This window comes from Apium graveolens, chromosome 4 (genome assembly GCF_009905375.1).
Source record: "Apium graveolens cultivar Ventura chromosome 4, ASM990537v1, whole genome shotgun sequence".
Taxonomy (NCBI): domain Eukaryota; kingdom Viridiplantae; phylum Streptophyta; class Magnoliopsida; order Apiales; family Apiaceae; genus Apium; species Apium graveolens.
In genome coordinates, this window is record NC_133650.1 from 97,095,089 (window position 1) to 97,109,213 (window position 14,125).

Sequence of the window (14,125 nt, forward strand, 5' to 3'; positions counted from 1 at the left end):
CTGAAATAAGATCACGATTAAGTTTTAATTAAATGACCGGTGTAAGATCTTATTCCTTTCTACGAAAAGAGCGTGTCTTAAGTCTAATTTATGTTTCCATAAATATGTTGAGATTCATATTTGCGGGCTTCTCCATGGTTATGTTGAAGGAAGAACCCATGCAAATTTGTATTCTCAGATGCTCAAATTAATTTAGTGGCCTCCATCAAATAAGTTTGAAGATTTATTGCCTCGCCATTGTGACAATTTTATTAGTGCATTACCTTCCAGGCATACACAGATCATAGGGATGGTTTTCTCAAACTTGATATGAAGTTGCCACCTGATGTACTTAAACTTCATTTAGGTCCAAAGACATACATAGCTTATGGTGTAAATTACCTTGCTGAAATCGAAAAGGTGAGTATCGGTCCTCAGGTGATCACATTTTTCCCCTCTCTTTGCTTCCTTAAACACGTCACTAAACTACACAATACAAACATTTAACATATATGTAATGTAGGCTTTTAAGTTGCTCAAGTGTTTTTTGTGCTAGAATGAATAATTATAAGTAGTATATGTATTTACCATCTCTTGGAGAAAGCAAAATAAAGATGATGATTATGCTAATTGTATTTTATTTATGTATAATGTATTTATTTAAATGATTTTATTAAAATTATTCTATGAAAAATAACAAGAATCCTGGAACCAAGATTCTGCCTTCAAAAGTATTGTTTTACAACGATTTTTTCTCATTTAATCATTTAAGGTCAGAATTAACCTTACGAAGGATTTATTTTCATTGCTGTCACACAGAGTTTTTCTTGGGGCAAGAATACAAGGACTTCAGGAATATAAACACAATCGGAAATTACATATGTCCTTTGATTCCATGATCACCTAATTACCATCTTCAACAGTATACTACAGGTCAACTCCTTTTAACATCTTCTCCTCAATTTCTAACAAGCATAATTTTTTCTATATCAAGGGCCACACTCCCAGTTAAATGATTATTATCCAACTAATTTAAGTCATGATTCTGAACACTCTAGATAGCAATATGGTCTATTATTATCTAATATTGTGTGTAAGAAGACCTTCACCATCCGAAGTGTTGTATTATTAAACTAATGCAAGGATAATGATACAAATGAAATGCATGCCTGACTTGGTCACTTATTCAACCTTAATAGATACTTTATACAAGAATGAGAGGCTTCAAGAAACTAAAAAGAACTTTATTAAAATGATGAAAAGAAAGTTATACCCTTATTCATTACTTTATAATATATTCATATATTATTTTTTTCAGGAAGGAAAGCTATGATTTGCATTTCATCTTCTAAAGGATATGGATGAATAGGTAATATATGGGAAGAAGTCAATAACTTATAACTTTTTGATTCGTGGTTTGAGTAGGAAAATTCAAATGTATGAAATGTATGAACTGATGGATGAAATGAAAGAAATATAAGTGTCTCCTAATACAGGATACATACAATAATTTGATAACTTTTTTACGTGAAAATAGAGAGCAGAAGATGCAATTAATCTTCTAGGGAAATGTTATTAACGGGTTTGCTCTAATGATATCTTCCTTTAAATATCTAATCAGTGCTTTTTGTAAAGTTGCAGAGTTCCAGCACGAGAGGTGTTCAATATTTCTCCGAGTATATGTGACCATAAGAAAATACTTTATTGCTAATTGTTTAATTGAATAGTTGCTAGAGAGGAAGTCTTGGAAGCTAGGGAATTGTTTGATGCCGCAGTAGGTGAATTTTTGGAGATTGGGAACATTCTATACACGGATCGCATTGACAGACTTTGCATCAATGAATTTGTGGGCCTAACATCTAATAAATACAATCCATTCACTCTGAGTAGCTGAGAAATGGGTTATCTTACAAAGGAGCTTGCTTTCGAGCATAAAACATTTTTAATAGAACTAGAGAGATTTGACAGAGTCTTAATGGAACTGTAGAGATCCGCATAGCTAAGAAACATATTTTTTTCATGATGTAGGCTACTGAAGTAGTTAATGTGTGATTTTTCCTTTTTGCCCTGTGCATTGGTGTTATGATGCTTCATTTGTTCTATCAATATATGATAGTTTAGCCTTTCAAAAAAAATGTCAAGGACAAGAAATGACTTTAAACTTAATGCAGCAAGGGATACCCTTGACATATTTTTTTTGGTTTGGATGATGTATGTAAATAGAACTATAATTTAAACAAGACATCTTTTAAAAAAATTAAAAAAAAGTTCATGTAAAAACAAGTTTTCCTTTTTTTGTTAATAATTTTGATTTATATTTAATATATTGAATAATATATATATTTGCTACTATCTTAGATTTTATTTATGGGCGAATTATGAAACACTAAGGGACTACTTCCTTTCGATTTGAGTACTTTGATTGATACTGCATGTAGTAAGTTTTTTAAATAAAAAAATGTTACAATTTTTTTTGTAATCATATAACAAATAAAAAGTACAAATATACTATATATAAAAAACTTCACATTTACTACCTTTTAAATGAATAACTATGATATAATATTTTAACGAAAGTGCATTATAATTTTATATAAAAATTATTATCGTTTCATATTAATTAACCAATTTTTGCAAAGATGCTGTTACACAAACTGTTTATATTTGTTGGATTTTTTTTCCCTTTTAAAGTAAGTCTAAAGTTAAGTTTTCAAGAAATTTAATACAAAAGTCTTAATATATATATTAATGACAGTAGCTACCTAATATGTAACATTTTGATTAAAATATTATAAAATAAGTTCATTTCTTAAAATTAGATGGAACTTTTGTTATCTAAGTTAATCTTAGATTCTAATAAAAAATAATGAGATAGAACTTTTGACTTTTTTAATTTATTTAATATTTATTAAATAAATACTTCATTTCATAAAATATAAATTTATGTGTTAATTTTAGCTTAAATTCTGGGTTTGGAGTTTGTGAGGAGAACATTATGATTTCTCTTATTTGTTATAACTATAAAGAGTGAAGATTTAGTTAAAAGGTTATTATTAAATTACTAAAATGAACATTTTAGTTATAATGGTGTATTGTAAATATTTTTTTATTTTTATATTTAATTTGAATTAAAAAAATAATACATGAAATTTGTTAGTTTTAAATTTTCAGAAGTTTTGATGCGTTTGTGGGTTTACAAACATAAGTACTTTGGTTATAAAATATAAAACAAACAATGCTTCATAGTTCAAAAAGATAGGTAGTTATGCATTTTTGTTTCATTAATATTTTATTTTATGTATTAAAATTATATTATTTTTGGAAAAGGAGAAACTTTTTTTAGAAAATAGAAAAGTTAATGTATTAACTGAAAAGTTAATTTATTAACTGAAAAATTGGTTAGTTATTAGTAATTATTATATTTTTATTTTACTTTATAAAAAGAAGCCTCCGTAATTGTTGAAAAGGGAGAAAATAGAAAAGGTGAAATAGTTTAGTTAAAAAGATAATTAGTATGAAAATCAATTACAGATACTGATCCACTAGAAAAATTTTAATATTTCGACTATTATAATACAGTATCGATAACATTATTTTTATATTTATATCATGTTATCTTTTAGATTATATTTTCTTATATATGAGACGTTTTGCATTTTACTAAATTTAATATCAAAATTTTATTCATAAATAATAGCAGAATATATTTTGAGAAGTAGTAAAAGTTTTAGAATTCAAAATGTGACATTTTAAAATAGTAGTTATTTTAAACTTTACAATCAAAACTGCAGTTAAAAATACTAACATAAATGATATAAAATGTTACAATTTTAAAGAAAGTGAAGAATACATATTTTACATCCATATATAGCATGTTATCAATATGATAAAATATTGTAAAGGTGAACCATGTATGCCTTATGTTATTTTCAATTGTATAACAAATAATATACATAATCTCTATTATACTTCTTAGTAATAGAATACGAGTCGTCGTCGAAAATGAAACTGAGAAACAGTCGTAGTAATACATTATTTTAATTTTATTTCAATTTTATAGTTATTGTATATCCGCTTTTATATCTTTTTAGTTGCATTATAAGCAGAGAAACTATCAATAAATGTCTTATTTTGATTTTATACCAATTTTAAAATTATTGTATATCATCTACTATACTTTCTAGTTATACAATTGAGGTTTCGTCGATAACGAAGCCGAGAAACAATTAATTAATATATTTTTTTAAAATTTTATTTTAATTTAAAATTATTTTATATCTTCTTTTATATCTTTTTAGTTGCAGATTATGAGGCATCGACAACCACGAAAAACTGTGAATAAATATCTTATTTTAATTTTATTCCTATTACAAAATATTGAATATCCTCCATTATACTTTTTATTTATAGAATATGAGGTGTCGTCGAAAATAAAGCCCAAAAACAGTCAATTAATATCTTATTTTGATTTTATTCTAATTTCAACACTATTGTGTATCCTCTTTTATACCTTTTTAGTTGCAGAATACGAGACGTCGTCGATTACGAGGCGTTGTCAAATAAGATGCCGAGAAACTGTCGATAAATATATTATTTTGATTTTATTCCATTTTTAAATTTATTGTTCATCCTCTATCATATTTTTTAGTTATAGAATACGAGACGTCATCGAAAACGAAGCCGAAAAATAATCAACTATTAACTTATTTTAATTTTATTCCAATTTCAAAAATATTATGTATCCTCTTTTAAACCTTTTTAGTCGACGCCGAAAAACTGTCAATTAATATATTATTTTGATTTTATTTAATTTTTAAATTTATTGTATATCCTCTATTATACTTTTTGTTATTGAATAAAAGGCTTCGTCAAAAACGAAGCCGAAAAAATAATCAATTATTAACTTATTTTAATTTTATTCCAATTTCAAAAAATATTGTGTATCCTCTTTTATACCTTATTAGTTGCAAAAACAATACGACACCTAGGAGCTATCAATGAATATCTTATTTTGATTGTATTCCAATTTTAAAATTATTATGTATCCTCTATATTCCCTTTTATGTTGCTGAATACGACGACGCTGAGAAACTGTCAGTAAATATCTTATTTTAATTTCATTTAAATTTCAAAATTATTTTTTCAAGCAATTTTGAAATTATTGTATATTCTCTTTTATACATTTTTGCTTCGACAACGCTCAGAAACTGTTAATAAATATCTTACTTTGATTTTATCCTAATTTCAATATTATTGTATATCCTCTATTATACCTTTTAGCGAAGAATACAAGGTTTCGTCAAAAACGAAGCTGAAAAACAGTCGATTAAGATTTTATTTTTATTTCATTCCAATTTAAAAATTACTTTATATCCCCTTTTATATATTTTTTGTTGTAGAATACAAGGCGTCGGATTCAAAGGCATCGACGATAATGAGAAATTGTAAATAAATACATTTTTGTGATTTTATTTCAATTTTTTAAATTACTGCATATCCTATAGTATACTTTTTAGTTATAAAATATGAGGCGTCATCGAAAATAAAGCCGAGAAATAGTTAATTAATATATTATTTTAATTTTATTTCAATTTTAAAATTATTGTACAACCTTTTTTATACCTTTTTAGTTTCAGAATACGAGACAACGCCGAGAAACTGTCAATAAATATCTTATTATGATTTTATTTCGTTTTAAATACATTGTATAACCTTTATTGTACTATTAGTTATGAAATATGAGGCGAGCTCGAAAACGACGCCGAGAAACAGTCAATTATTATCTTATTTTGATTTTATTCTAATTTCAATATATCCTATATTATACTTTTTTAGTTCCTAAACACAAAGATCGTCGAAGATGACTATTGTAGGTAATAAATTAAGCAATGTGAATAACCATATTTCTAAAAAAAAAGTAGAAAAATATTCTTTTAGAGGTATCGAACGAAGACCAGAGTTTAGCATATTGCTGGTGGGATGACCATTTAATATGTTTTCCAACATCTTCATTTATGCAGCATTTAGTAATTACCTGGATTATCATGTTTCAACTTGCAAGTTTATTTTAATGGGATGTTATGTTGGCTTGGAAAGGTAAAAATCTTCTTTTTTTCGCTTGAATAACATATTTTCGCTTCTTATGTAGTTTAGTAGGTTGCCCCTGCATAAGCACAAACATGATTAGTTTAGTAGGTTACCAATTTTAAAATAATTGTATATCCTCTATTATACTTTTAAGTTATTGATTACGAAGTATCTTCGAATACGAGAATGAGAAATAATTAATTAATATCTTATTTTGATTTTATTTTAATTTAAAATTATTGTAAATCCTTTTTTATACTTTTTTAGTTGTTGAACACGAGGCATTGCCTTCATCTGAGAAACTATCATTAAATATATTATCTTGATTTTATTATAATTTCAAAATTATTGTATATCCTCTGTTATACTTTTTAGTGATAGAATATGAAGTATCATCGGAAAGGAAGTCGATTAACAGTCATTTAATATCTTATTTTGATTTTATTCCAATTTCAAAATTATCGTACGTCCTCTTTTATACCTTTTTAGTTGATGAATACGAGGCGTCGTATTCGACGATTCCGAGAAACTATCAATAAATTTCTTATTTTGATATTATTCTAATTTTAAAATTATTGTATATCCCCTACTATAATTTTTAGTTATAGAATACGAGGCGTCCTTGAAAATGAAGCCGAGAAACACTCAATTAATAACATATTTTGATTTTATTCCAATTACTAAATTACTGTAACTCCTCTTTTATTCCATTTTAGTTACAAAATATGAGGAGTCGACCGATGACGCGGAGAAACTGTTAATGAATATCTTATATTGATTTTATTCCAATTTTAATATTATTGTGTATCCTCTATTATACCTTTTTAGTGACAAAATACGAGGCATCGTCGAAGACGACGACGAGTAATTATCAATAAATATCTTGTTTTGATTTTAGTCAAATTTCAAAATTATTGAGAAAACATTTAAGCAAAAAATTGACATGATCTAATTTTTATAAAATGTAATGACCGAAATTGTGAACTAATTTTGCATTATTTTTTAATTCACATTTTCTGTTAAATCTACATATTTTAGTACTTCAAATATTAATATATATATATATATATATAATTTTAATGAATTGGTGATATTCATAGAACATACTTCACAAAATAATATATTTTATAGTGTTTTGATCGTAGAACATATGTGGTCTCCGAGGTCTCCGATTAAATAGTGGTCTCCACAGAACTTTTCTATATACATAAGGAAAATAAAAAACAGCTTATTTTGTTTATACATAACCTAAATATTTTATTTTAAAAGTACTTAAAAAAGTTCATTTGACATAGTACGAGATCATATTTCTCAGGTATTAAATTATGGGATTTCTTATACATTTGTTTAACATATATGAATTTCTTAGATGTACATATAGGCGTACCATAATATTATTATCATCATAATAAGGATCAGAAATAGTGATGAATCGTGTAATATCTAAGCATTCAATTTCCATCTACACACAGCAATAAAAAAGAATGCTTTAGTACTGTAAGGAAGTTTGGGACAAATAAAGGTGTTACATTAGTATCTCAAATGCAAAATATGACGTTTACATCTTCATCTTGCCCATTTTCTGTTTTGTTCTTCTCCAAATCCTCCGCTACAAGATCATGAAATATTGTCAGATCGTACTCGGTTATTTCAGTTTAATTGGTAAACACTTTACATGTAAATTAAAAAATAAAAAATATGTACCTCCATGAGATGTAGCACTTAAATTTTTCTTCCAAACTGTATTTATCAAATACCTATGTCACAATACAGACATCATATGCGTATTATAAGTACAAGTTGGATTGCAACATGTTTTTTTTGCGTTTAACTATTCAATGGATTGCTCAAATGCATGATTGTAACATTTGGTACAAAATATTTTTTCAACTCAGACTCAATCCCCAAGTTTTAAATATGCTTCATGGTCATCTATAAATGTTAAATCATTATATATTTAATTAATAGCAACTTGATTTTATGATATGAAGAATATGAATGGATGAATATAATAAGATTTGAACAATTACTTAATCACTCATTACTAATGTTCAACAAACCTAGAAATATACACAAAAGTATCATATGCAATATCATATGTGAAAACAAAAATTAATGATGTAACGGTGCATATAGAGGAGGCAGTAACAAAATGGACCCGTGAATATTTATAATACCTCCATTTTTTATTCAAGTGATGGTTACTCTGTAGTTGTAGTAAAAATAATAACTTAAACTTTTTGATGCCTGATAAAAGAATAGAAGATGTGTCAATTGAATTTCAGTTTGGGCACAATTTGGTATATATATATATTTTTTTTCAAAAAATTAAACCACATTAATTATTTTATGCTATTGTCTAATTTGAAACTTTTGTTTTTCTCCTATATATTAGCAACAAAAAAATAAAACTAACATCATATCGCAATTATTCGTGATAATATTATTTAAGATACTTTTACCTAAACTCAACACCATGATTTCGCGCAAAAAATAAAATATTCAAATTATAAAAAGAAATGGTAAATTAATTTATTTGGTGCTAATCGTAAAAATAATAAAATTAATATTTTTTTTGCAAGCACGCGTAGCGCGCGGGCAAAGGTCCCTAGTTACATTAAAGGAACTTAAAATGTCACATTGTTATATTATTATAACTATAAATTATAAGTACTTGTTTATTCTAAAGATATGATTTTAATCTATCTCATTAAATATAGAGATTTAAAAAAAAATTGGTGAAATCCGAAATAGTTTATTTATAAATTATAGATTTGTTAGTAATGAGAAAATCCAAAATTGTAGATTTGTAAACTATAGATTAGTTAGTAATGGTATAAAGTTAAAAAAGGAAATGATTTTGTTAAATTTGTAAGTAAATGTTTAAAATTCAAAAAGGAAATGTTTTTAAATTTGAATTTGAATTAATGATAAAAGTATAAATATTAATTAGAGTGATTTAAGGTTAACTCAAGGTGGTTAACATTAGGCGTGTACGCGGTTCGGATCGGATCGGTTTTGGGGTAAAAGTCGAACCAAACCGCGAAGAGCGGTTTTTCTTATCTTATTCGTAAAAGATCTCCAACCATCAGTACTGATAAGTGTACGAATCGCGAAAAACTAATATGTTGTATTCCAATTCCCAACTAAGAGAGAAACATGAATGAGATTCCCACCAGCACTAGAAAAAAACTTTCAATTCGCCACATACAATTTTGGTGGGGGTGATGGATGGTGATTAGTCCTTATTAGTTGCACTCTTTGTACTGTGTGTCTACTTTGATTCTCCATCCCCCCTCCTATATTTTCAAACTGATGAAACCTACGCGTTTTTTCACTTTCTCCAAATTGTCATTCGCAACCTGCGCGGTTGCGGTTAATCGCGTCAATTACGGTTGTGAATTTATAGTTGTTGCGGATCGGTTTGCGGTTCAACCACTTATTTTATAATAATTAATAATTTGCAAAAAAAATAAATTATGAAATTTATTGGTCGAAAAAGGAAAGAATTTCGTGAATTCTTATTGGTCGAAATTGAAATGGTGGCTTCTGATCGGCTGAAAATTATGAGAAAATCTATGATTGGCTAACTATATGATAGGTAGACTCAACTTTTATAAAGAAAGATTATAAGCATGCATGATAAATTGCAGTAGCAGCAGATTACAAACAGAAGTTATCGTGATACAGCATATTGTAACCCTAGCTAACCGCTCCCACCGTCCTTGTTAATCACTCGGTGCCATCTCTACGTCTGTTGCCACTTTACTGTCTCACGTCAATAAATACAACTCTCCTAACTATTCAACACGATCCGATGACACATCAAAACACTCGATTCTACTCTGCCAAGTTACCACTCTTCCCAGTGGTCTTCAAGTTGCCACCGAGTCTAATTTTTCTTCCGAAACTGCTACCGTTGGGGTTTGGATCGACGCGAGCTCTGGAACTGAGTCTCTTAAGACCAGCTGTACGGGTTTCTTCTTGAAGTGGATGTTAGTCAAGGGAACTGAGACAAGAACTGAGAGGCAACTCGAGGAGGAGATTGAAAAATTTGGAGGACAGAGCTTACTCGAATAGGAACTACACATATTTTTACGCAAAGGTTAAGGATAAACAAGTGACTCAAGCACTTGATATATTTTCTGATATTCTGCAGAATTTTCCAAGTTGAAAAAAAGAAAGATTGAGTTAGAACGTCCTGAGATTTTGAGATGCATTGAAGAGGTACTTTTCGAATTCATGGCAGCTATATTTAATTTTTCTTTTAATTAAATTTACAGGTATAATCTTAATGAATCGGATTTTTAGTACAATTCTATGGATTTTATTTTTATTTTTGGTTTAAAATTTGTATATCAGTGATGTAAAAATGTTAGATGAGACTTTATGCTTACAAATTACAATTCATACTTTGGTTCCAAACTTGCAACCAAGAATGTTATTGACGGAGGAATCTGGTAACAACAAAGATTGAGGTTTCCCGCCGGAATTAAGATCTATGACGGTGGTTCTTTGCCAGAAAATCAAGCTGTGTGTGGTGGTTTGTGGTTGTTTTAGGCTGAGATTGATCAGAGTAAGTGGTGGCTCTCTTATCAGCTCTCAACTTCTTACCCCCTCAATGTGCCTACGTACCCTTTATATAGGGATCAAGTCCGACGTAGTTCTTGTGGAACAAGAAATATTATGGGCTTAGACTTCTTATTCCTAGGCCCGGTAGAAGCCCATCCAAAGTTCGTCTTCCGCTATCTTTATGAATGTCCAACTATGAGGCCCAACCGCGAAGGCCCAAGGCTCATCCGTAATCGCAGGACTTCACGGATAGTGCATCTCCCTGCGCAAGGATAACACTCCGCTACAGCTATCTCCCTTGATTTACGGACGCAGATATAGCCACGGTTCACCCCAAGTGCCGGACGTATTTCTGTCCCCCGAATGAGGATAACCCACCAGATAACAGGACAGGTGATCCCAAGCTCTTGGGTGCAAAGTGCAAGATGACTCCAAAGTTCTCCAACGAGGAAACCCGTTGAATACAGGAACAGAGTTCCCAAAGCACACACCAATGTTAACCCCACATCCCCAACGAGGATACCCGTTGAATACAGGAGGAGGCCTTCAATCATCAGGCATACCCCTGGAGGCCTTCAAGCTTTTCACGGACATCCCCCTCCTTGACCGTCTCAAGGAGGGAATTCTTCAAAGAGTACCTGCAACAAATACATTAGTAAAAATAACCTCCATTGCTCCTCTCTATACAAGCTTTGTCCTGAAGTCACCATTAAAAGTGCATTGACCAAATACAGGACGCGTCCTAAAACCCTGGGCGCGTCCTCACCTTTATAAAGCCAGCATTGTTTCTTCAACAACTGTTTCTTACAGCATGCCACAGTGACAAGACGCGTCCTATGTAACGCCCCCAAATCCGGGGTCAGGAATCTGGGTCGTCACGTCATCCTTCACTCATGTGTAACCTGTATTGATTCAATAATCCAACAGACCCTAATCTCATGCACACACACACAATTTATAGCCTTAAAAATGACGTACGATAAGTATCATCTATTATTAAAAGTCAAATGTACTTTACAGGATCTCAAACAATTATTGATAATCTCTACATGAAGTTACAATAATTATGACTGATATCTTATACCTATCTGATACTCTGGCGCACCTGAGACAAGGCTGCCAGGGATTCTCCCCATAGCTGTAAGCAACTAAATCCCACACCGGCATATTGGTTATTTGTTGTCTTGTGTCATTTAAAAGAAAGCAGGAGTAAGCTATAATGCCCAGCATAATAATGTACCGTGTGAAAATGACTGTATGATAAACTCACGTAAAATATCATATATGATAATTACGTTTTATTCCAAAATAGTTTTCCTTGGTGACACACACCTTCTCATGAAAATAATTCTTTAGTGGATTTTATTATCCTGCGAATACCTTAATGGTAAACCCATCACTTAGGCCTGGGTTACGGTATCGCATCATAATTCCAATTGGAAGAATAGGACACTCGTTGGAGCCATCGCATACGATGATCAGTCGTAATATGATAATAGTAGCATACGATGATCAGTCGTAATACGATAATAGTATCCTTTTTTACTAGTAAAAGGACGACACCTTCGTATCCCGGTTATCACCCTTGCCGCATTCGGGCTACGTGTCCCATTTTTGGGTATACACATACTTCACAAGTTCCTGAGTACACAGAGTACCTTCGCCTGTGGTACCTTTGGTAGTCCATCTAGCACACATAGTACCAGAGTCTACCCCTCCCTTATCCTTTAAAAGAATTCTATCAATCTGGAGAACTCGAACCACATCGAAGTTCCCCAAGCATTTTGCTTGTTGATAGAAACAGCTTATCTCACTAAGATATAAGTGTATATATGTATATACGTACTTCTGAGATTTTCGGAGGAAGTACTAAGGATGTGAGTTGACCGTTGTCAACAGATAATTAAATAAGGAGGAAAATTTTCTCCTTGAAACTATATTCAAAATATTAAATAAGTCGGGATAATATTCACCAACGATCTGAAATTATTCGAATGATGTTCCGAAATCAGGAAGTATATTTTAAATCAGGATCTATGATTTTTAAATCAATAATAAACCTTTTAATAAATAATAAATAATTAAATAATAATCGATAAATAAATAAACCTCGAATGAGTTTACTCTCTAAAAGAATATTTAAAATAATATTCCTCAACTAGTTTATGTCTACGTAGTTAATAATCTTTCATGTTTAATCAGGTTTGAAATAATGGTAAACCCAGCACCTAGGCTTGGGTTTGAAATACATAATCGTTGGAGTATACTTCTCCCGTAATAAAAGAATAGGTATATAGTATTTATTATTCGAACAATAAAATATAGTTGAGGGAATATGATCGTTGGGAAATCGTTTTAATAAAAGTTCGAGGTATTTTAATGTTTCATAAGTGGACGTTAAGTCCCTTTAAAACGTACTATTATGGACTTGTAATCATCCTATAATATAACCGGAATGAATCCCGAGTTTTCATCTTAAATTCCCGACCGACTCTCGGTCTTATATAACACATCACGCTTAAAGCGGAATTAAATATTTTACGATATATACTTATCGTACAACATCGCTACATTATGCGAAAATTCAACAACTACGTATCATGGCAAGCATGGTATTTATGCAATGATAGTAAAACAATCCTTTCACAACACAACAGTAAAATGGAGTTGGGTTCGTAAACTTGCTTGGGTATCTCGAGGTGGAGGATGCTCTAGGTTCCGCTCGGAAATCTATAATCATAAACACAATTCATTTTGTTAGGTCCCGTCCTAATTTACGGCGACTCGCACTCATGTGCTACTTATTATGCACCCTCTCAACTTATACTACCCTTATTATTCCTTTAAGTTCTTATTCACATCATGTTCGCTTCATTTTTCTAAGTATCTTAGCTTCATTTTCATTTTCGCCGTCGGTTCCGCTTATGGATTCTACGGTTTCTAATCGTGTGGTCTCGGCTCCAATATTTTTATAAACCTGAAAAATCATTGTTTTCACTTGAAATTTTTATGGAAGTTAGGAAACTCAAAATAGTACTCTCTTTAAAAATTTCATGATTTATGAACATTCTTAAGTCGATCCTTTATATTTTCAAAGTTCATAATTCGTAGCAATTTTTGTCACATAAATCACTTTTAGTAAAACGGTCATAACTTTTGATCCATAAATCGGAATCAAGCGATTCAAGTGGATAAAATATCCTTATAACATTGTATATCATAATCAAGGGTTATTTTTCAAGAAACTATAGTTTAAATCTTCGGTACTTTCTGCAGAACTTAAAGTTACATTTTGTTCGTTTTAACGAGATTACATTTACGATCGAGGTTTCGTTTACGTCCTAAATCTTTATACTACCACCAACAATCATCATATCATAATCAACACACTAACTCCTCTCATGAACATCATGTTCTTGAGGCAACAACAATCAACCTTAAATCTACTTAGCTAAACATCAAGATTTCAACAACATCACCTCCAAAA